This window comes from Corythoichthys intestinalis, chromosome 12, assembly GCF_030265065.1.
Source record: "Corythoichthys intestinalis isolate RoL2023-P3 chromosome 12, ASM3026506v1, whole genome shotgun sequence".
Taxonomy (NCBI): Eukaryota; Metazoa; Chordata; class Actinopteri; order Syngnathiformes; family Syngnathidae; genus Corythoichthys; species Corythoichthys intestinalis.
This window is the reverse complement of record NC_080406.1, coordinates 44926573-44935369: the sequence shown is the minus strand read 5'-3', so window position 1 is coordinate 44935369 and position 8797 is coordinate 44926573. Positions and strand designations below refer to the sequence as shown.

The 8797-nt window shown below is 35.9% G+C and overlaps 1 long non-coding RNA gene across 1 annotated transcript; it reads left to right on the top strand.

Moving 5' to 3' along the window:
* Window positions 1-4334: 4334 nt before the first annotated feature.
* LOC130926834 (uncharacterized) lies at window positions 4335-6519 on the top strand. The gene is made up of 3 exons (XR_009066286.1): window positions 4335-4528; window positions 5025-5077; window positions 5142-6519. It is a non-coding gene; the product is annotated as an uncharacterized LOC130926834 (long non-coding RNA).
* The last annotated feature ends 2278 nt before the right edge of the window (window positions 6520-8797 follow it).

Sequence of the window (8797 nt, the reverse complement as noted above, 5' to 3'; positions counted from 1 at the left end):
AATATTGCCATTGATTTAACATTTTATCTGTTTCTAACTACATATTTTAGTACAAGAGAACAATTGTGGTTTATTAGAGCCTACATGTATTTAAGTTAGAGGATCACTTTAACAGTATTATTTTGTCAAAATGTCACAGACAATATTATCATCAGATAGAACTGCCTTTTAATGCACTGAACAGCATCCATTTTAGACAATGCTCCAATGAACCACATGAGTGGTCATTGAACCTTTTGGAAAAATAAAATGATGAAATCCAAGGAATTTTTAAGAAGTAAAATATGTAGAAATAATGTGTTGCTTAATGGTAGTCATCCATTTCCGACCTGCTAAATTATTGTTAATGAATATTGTGAGATCATCTTTGTCTTCACATATAGTAAGTAATGTAGACAGAAGCTCCTCGCATTAACAAATACCCTAGAAAGAAATTTCAATTAAAAATGTTTGGTGAACCTCCCTCAATGTCTTGAACACACCACTCCATCCCTCAATAATCTTTACAACCTCACAGTTAGACACCAATCCCATTTCAAGATGCTCCTCATCACCTACAAGGCCCTTTACAATCTGCCTCCAGGGATTCAGTATTTAATCATAAGCCTTTTGTGGGGCTGAGAGAGCAGAACAGGCTTTCAAATTAATAGATCATTCATTTCATTAATAAATCACAGTCTGAAGCAAGAATAACGTATACACACAAAGGGAAAGGATGAGCTTGAGGTTTCACCGTCACTTTCGATTTTGAATTACTTTTTCTGCCAGTCAGAAAATTGTACAAATTCTAAAGCTGTTCAGTTAACCCTTCCTAGGGCAGTCATTGACCTCATTGGCTGTCAGTGACAGTTCTAGATGCCCGATCCATTTAGACTGGGATGGGTGGCAGTGATCATTCACTGCTAGCCTCTCACAGTCAAAATGGATCGGATGTCTAGCACCGTCAATAGCAGCCAATGAGTGCACCATAGAGAGTTAAAAAGCCTGAATCACTTGAAAACAGAATGGATGGCTTTTAAACTTACAATTAAACTTCCAAATAGACCCTAGTCACGTGACGTCACAGCCACGCCCCCGCGCCATGTTGTCCGTATACTCGTCATGTTAATATATTAGCGCTTCGTAAATTCCTCCTATTATGGCATGTTTTTCTGCTCGTTAACATTAATAATCAAAATGGTGAAGTCGTGTGTGGCGGTCGGTTACAAAAACAGAGAAGATAGACGGAGAGACTTGAAGTTTTACCGTACTCCGAGAGACCCGGAGAGAAGACTGAGATTGACTGCTGCAATTCGACGAGAAAACTGGGCTCCAAACGACTACCACAGATTATGTAGTAGTCATTTTATATCTGGTAAGATGCATTTAATATATATTTAGAGGGTTTGGGGCTGACAACCACAATTAAGATCATTGCTAGGCTAATCGCCGACAACATACACTCAGATGTTGTGAATGAACTACCTGAAAATATATCATTATAAGGGGATAATCAGACAGTTGTCATACAATTAATTTACAATTTCACTATTGAGGTCAAAAGCCAAAAAAATAAATTCAACTAGGGACAATCTGGAATAGTGCTATCGCACTTCATATTTATTACATATTATATATATATGTAGTGCGAGTGCTATCGCTAAACCATATAAACATTAAAAGCCCTAGTTCCATTGACAAATGACATGAAATACATTAGACTTGACAGTGGATGTTAGCAAGAACAAAAGATTTTGAATTGAAAATTTCGTAACTCACCTTCCCGAGCACACGATAGATTCCTGCCGAATTTTCGTGGACGAGGACCTGTTTCACCCAACCAGCAACGAAGTATTTATAAGCCTCCAAGCTCTTAAAGTTTTTCAAACTTTCGTGAGAATAGGCTGATTTTGTGTGGACAAGATAGTTGTAAACATCAGAGTAGCTAGCAGATGTCAGGCAAAGACTGCGAAGACAGCGGGTCGAAAAACATCGATTTAGGCATCAAATATGGATCTGGCGAATGGATAAACTGAAGCTTTTCCACATAACGCCTTTTATGCAACGCATCCAATGAGTTTACAGCGTCAGATAACACAGGGGCTTCCATCAATTGCTCTATAACTTGCACGACTAATTGAAAACAATGAGAATAAGTCTAAAAAATACGGACAATATGGCGGCCGGATACAGCGACACGTCATTTTGTGACGTAGGTGAGTAGGGTCTATAGATATTTTGAGAACCCAAACATTGTTAGTCTGCAAGATTTCTTGGTAAACAGATTTATTAGAAAACCATTAAGTTCCATCTCAAATACACCATTTGTTGTCACTTTACTGCATGGAGCATTGAAGAGTCTTAAAAGCACTCAGACGAAGATACAGTATTTCTCAGAAGTCTTGGCAAACAGATTGCATCTGGAAAAAAAAAAAAAGAACTAATAAAACTGTTTCGCTTTCATTCTACAGCTTTCAATCCAATGAGCCAAGGCTTCACACACTGAAATGGCACTGAAATATGAGTATTCAATTTCAGTCCTCATTCTTATTTCCATGAAATTGACACTGATGACCAAAAATGTATGTGGATGCCAAGTCTCCATGTTTTTTTTTTTTTTTTTTTCAATTATTATTATTATTATTATTATTATTACCCCAAATAGTCACTTACTCTGTGAAAAATAAAACACAAATTTTAATTTAAAGAAAATGTCTGAACAGTTTGATTGATCTTACCATTATAAGGGTTTTTGAATTGATTATTTATTTTACATGACAAAAGCCCACCAATCAAACAGGAACGTGTACGTTTTGTTTAACGTATATTGCTAAATATAGCGTGTACCGTATTTTTGGGACTATAAGTAGCCGTTTTTTTCATAGTTTGGCTGGGGGTGCGACTTATACTCAGGAGCGACTTACTGTATGTGTGAAATTATTAACACATTATTATATCATTTCACATGTTATTTTGGTGTTTTGGAGTGATGGTTTGGTAAACTTGTTAGCATGTTCTTTATGCTATAGTTATCCGAATAACTCTTAATAGCTATGTTACGTTTACATACTGGCCACGTTCGCATTTCGTTGTTCATGCATTATGTAACATTATCATACTGTAAATTTATTCAGCATGTTGTTCTCTATTGTATTTTTATTCTAAATTGCCTTTCAAGACGACATATCTGTTCTATATGTTGGATTTTTATCAAGTAAATTTCCTCCCAAAATGCGACTTATACTCCAGTGCGACTTATGTATGTTTTTTTTCCTATTTTGTTGGGCATTTTATGGCTGGAGTGACTTATACTCAGGTGCGACTTATAGTCCGAAAAATACGGTACCTTGTTTTGTTTAGAAAAAAAGAATATATGGCGGAAAACACTCAGGTGCCTTGAAGTTCCATTCTGAGACCCCCATTTTGGCAAAATTTCAAAATTGTCCTATATGCATGAATGATACATCATTGGAAAGCTTAAAATCTCAATTTTCTGGGGGAAGAAAAATTTTGAACAGGAGTGCATTTGAAAAAAAAAAAAAAGAATTAAACAGCAAAACCCTAACTGGAGGTGACAGCATGAGAGAGCATAATTAAAGACACCGAGATTTTAACGAGATTGCGTACCACTTTTCGATCCAAAAACTCCATGTAGCATGTATCACCGAGCGTCACAACACAGTTGTGAATGGCCACAGCCAGATTTTTGGAGGGATTTTATGGGTGAAACATGCTAATATAACAAGGGTCGATCAAGGAGTGGTTGAGATTTTCTTTTTCATATATATATATATTTTTTTTTTTTCAATTTTTCTTTGGTTGGATCGATTATTATCTCAAATAAGAATGCGGGAAAATGTGACAGTAACAGAAAAAAAACACAAGTTATAGTAATGAGGTAGATATTGTGACTAATTTACAAACACTAATTTTTTAATTTTGACATAATTTGTTGAAACATTTGAAGTATGCGAGTCATATATTCATTTGTTTTTTTTTTTTAACTAAATATTACACATAAATTAATGATTCTAAAATAAAAATAATAGACATTTCAAATAATAAATATGCTTTCTTCTCATGGCTGTGTTGAAACAAAATCTGCTGCGTGGTGTCTGTAAACGGGGGTCTCCAGGGTCAAACAGACACATTAAAAATAGTTTGGGGACATAATGCACCATGAAACTGCTACAACAGCATATAGCCATATTGTTCTATTAAACACAACAGTTCTTTTGTCTTAAAATACAGCAGTTTATTTTAAAGAGGGGTGCAAGAGCAGAAACTACTTTTTCACCCTTGTCTGTGTTGTCCGCCATATATATATATTCAACTCTCAAGTGAAATATTTCTGTTCTTCGAGCAGGTCACTGTGCATATAAGATGCCTCAATTAAATGCAGTGGACCTCAAAAATGTTTTATAGTATATTTATATTTGAAAGCTTTTTTTAATTACCATGGAAGCATAAGGTCCCTCCCATGCCTGACACCTACGCATTACATCTTTACAGGGACAGAAAGGACAGATGGTGATTAGGAATTCCTCAGGTCAGTAAAAAAAATATTTGGCAATGTTACACAACCAGATAGCAACTCATTCCCTGCTATTAACAAAGATGGGCGCCCAATTCATTTAAACTGGAAGGACTGGCCTACTGGCAATCTCTTCAGCTCCATTGATAGTGCTAGAAGTCCAATCCTTTTGGACTGGGAGGGGCAAATAAACAAATTTATTCAGTTAAAATGGATTGGACATCCACCGCTGTTTCTGGCAGCTCGGAGCCACTTTTCCTTTCGTGTTTTCCATGTCTCCCTCCTCCAACACACCTGAATCAAATAATCTGGATCATTATCAGGCTTCTGGAGAGGTTGCTGATGACATAATCATTTGATTCAGGTGTGTTAGGGGAGAGAGACGTAGAAAACACGACAGGCTTGATGGCTTCGAGGTCCAAATTTGGTGACCCCTGGTATACAGTATTTACTTTACAGTAATCCCCTTATATCCAGCAGTCATCATTGTGCTTTATGTGTTTTGCCTTAGGTAGCTATCCATGGTGCTGAAGTCATGACATTTTATACTTACACAACTTTAAGGTGAAGGACATCCACTGATTAGTGTTTTATCCAAGCTATCTTTGAAGTATAATGTTGTGTACAGAAGGCTCCTGTCCTCGAGCCCTTCTGCATGCACTGTGTGCTGTGACCCGGTCAGCCTGTAGCGTGACCAAGAAGTGCCATGAGAACAAGGGTGAGAAGGTGGAGGAGGAGACAGACCCCCGGGCAAGCACGCATGCATGCATGCACGCACATAATGGACTTCATCAACAGTATTAAAATTAAAATGGTCAGAGAGTTGTTGCCACCTTGATCGCTTCTATAACCGCATTCACTCTTTTAAGTTTTGAAGGATCTCGAGTATGGGATTTTGTCTATTCACCCTAAGTGGCTTACAAGCTGTGTTTGAATTCATCACTACAACTTTTTGAGGTCATGGCTATCAAATTCTTTAGCTACAAACTCATTCAAGCTTGTCATTTTATTCACATTTCCTTTTAAAAAAAGGTTTCCTGTAAAGGTAGACTTGTTGTCCAAAATATGTTTTAAGGTGAAGCATCAGGATTCAGTAGCCCATGCAATTCAAAATTCACAAAAGGATCTACCGCAACATCTAATATGGTTGAAATTTCACTAGCGAGAGAAAAATTACAATCAGAATTGCCATAAAATGGACATTTAAATGAATATTCAATTGTCTACAGCGTGTTTGGATTCAATAGCACAATTTCATACTTTGGAAGGCATGTAAATGTTAAGAAAAATATTCTCTATGACATTTATTGACTTAGCCTGGACTGTAAAGCAGATTATTGACTGCACAGTCAGACATCTGAAGCCAGAGGCTTCTAACTGAGAAGGGCGAGCACATTTATTGATACTTTCAAGTTGCCACATCAGTACACTGATAATCGCATCCAATCAACAATAAAAGTTCACTACTTGCTAGCACTGCTGGAGTTCACCTATGCCATGGTCACATACAATGCCATGGTAATCCTTACTTTAATTGCAGTTCAGTTCTGGGTAACACTTTAGATTAATGTCCTAGGAAAAAGCATGAATAACAGTTAACAAGTGTTATTAAGTCCTTTATATAATGCTTATCAACATTAATATATGTTGATAAGTGTTCGTAATGGCCTTAATATCAGGCAAAAAGACCTTTATAAATACTTAGTTCATAGGTCATAGCGCCCTGGAATCTTAACCTATCCGGTGCGCTTGTGTCCAATCCGAATTCATTTTTTTGCCTCAATACAAATGGAATATTCTTTATTGTACCTCTCAACAATTAGTTTCTTGGTAGACTGTAATGAGTTACAGTTGGAAAAATATAACAGGTCCCAGGCGTGAATACACTTCAGGCAGCTTATGTTGATTGTCAAAAAATACGGGACACGAATGAATGTACAATAGAAACGTGTTGTCTTTGCAAGAATCATCCAATATTTTTTTATTAATCTCCAAGGCTGTTATTTTTCTTTTTTTCTCCATTTTATTTTCAAAGTTAATCTTTTTGTCTTTTCAAAATCAAAACAAATGTCTTTGAAATAAAGTCAAATTGATGAAGATATATATATATATATATATATATATATTTTTTTTTTTTTTTTACTGGGCTTTTATGTCATTTTTTTAACTAATAGTTTTTATACTATGTAAGGCCACTGGGCGCCTGATAAATGTAATGCATTTTGTATTTTAATGGACAATTTGAGTAATGTTTGTGTGTTTGGTTTTACAGTTACCTCGACTGGAGTGTAATAAAACCCTTGAAAACCATCAACATTGGTCCCTTTTTGAGGGGTTGTTCAAAATCTGCCAAAATAGTCAGTTTGTATATGCATATGCACATGATTGATCTAAATTTTTTTCCAATCTTAGACCTTGATCTTCAAATCACATAACAGTCTTAATTGTAACACTTCCGTGTGATATAACATTCATAAAAAATGTGTAACTTAACTGTGTTTCCATTACAGGTTTTACCGGTGTGTGTGTGTGTGTGTGTATACTGTATATATATATATATATATATATATATATATATATATATATATATATATATATACTGTATGGCGGAAAACACGGACAAGACTGAAAAAGCAGTTTCTGCTCTTGCTCTCCTCTTTAAAAGAAACTGTTGTATTTTAAGCCAAAAAAACTGTTGTGTTTGATAGAACAATATTTCTATTTGCTGCCATAGCAGATTCATGGCGCAATAAGCCCCAGAACTATTTTTAATTTGTCCGTTTTACCCTGTAAATCCCCGTTTACAGACATCGCGCAACCGCTTTTGTTTCAACCTAGCCATAAAAAGAAGGTAAGTAATCATATTAGTTGAAATGTCTATAATTTTTATCTTAGAATCATTAATTGATGTCTAATATTTAGTTGGGAAAAAAAAAAACACCTTTAAAAAATTATTCACTCACATATTTTAAACAAATTTCGTCACAATGAAAAAATAAAAGTCACGGCTATCTACCTCATAACTATCGCTTAATTGTATTTTTTTCGTTACTGTCGCATTTTCCCCGATATTTTAGATAATATCCGATACAAACAAAGAAAAATTGGAAAATAATGTTTAACAAGGTAACTATATGAAAAAAAAAAAATCTCGACCATTCCTTGATGTCTGCGATTTCTGCATCGTGTACCCTTGTTATATTACTGTGGTTCACCAATAAAATTCCCCCAAAATCCAGCTGTGGCTATTCACAGCTGTGTATTGCCACTCAGTGATACATGCTACATGGAGTTTTTGGATCCAAACAAGGTAAGTACCCGATAATATCTCGTTAAAGTCATGGCGTCTTTAATTCTGCTCTCGCGTGCTCTCACCTCCAGATAGGGTTTCGCTGTTTAATTTTTTTTTTTTTTTTTTTTAATGCCCTTCAGTTCAAAATTTTTCTTCCTCCAGAAAATTGATATGTTAAGAATTCAAATTATGTATCACGCATGCATATCGGACAATTTTGAAAGTTGACGAAATTGGGGGTCTCAGAGCGGAACTTCAAGTCACCTGAGTGTTTTCCGCCATACATACACACACACACACACACACACAGTGGTACCTTGAAATACAATCGCTTCGTCACACGATCTTTTCGACATCCGACGTAAAATTTGACTCGCCATTTGTTTCTACATCTGACGACATGCTCGAAATACGACAATTTATGCCGGAAGACTGACTCAAGGCAGATTTTCTTGTGAGAGAAAACACGAGTTCCAACATTAGTGCAGGTGGTGGAAAAGAAAAAAGGTGACGCTTAGCATTGGAATGAAGATGGAAATGATAGCAAAAAAATGAGCGTGGTGTGCGCATCCGTGAACTGGCTCGACAATACGGCCATAGAATGTTGATCTATAGAATGTTGATCTCGACGGTCCTCCAGTCTTTGTTGCAGTAACATGGTCAAAGAAATTGTCAGCTTTGTCAGGTTTCTAATCATTTTATCCATCAATTTGTGCAACACAAAACTTCTAATGTCTGCCGAAGTTGACGCCAGCAACAAAACATTAAAAGAGAAAGTAAAATATCTATCGCACTCTCTATCTCACTGTCACGTCAGTCACACGGTGTGTTCAGGTACAGCACGCAGAAAATGTCTGCCACATTAGAACCCGATTTGTTTCAGTATTACAGGAGTTATATTATTCCAAATTTTATATATAATTCATCAATTTTTGCTATGTGTAATCGCCATTTGTAATAGTACAACCAGTATTTATTAAGGATTTAGTGTA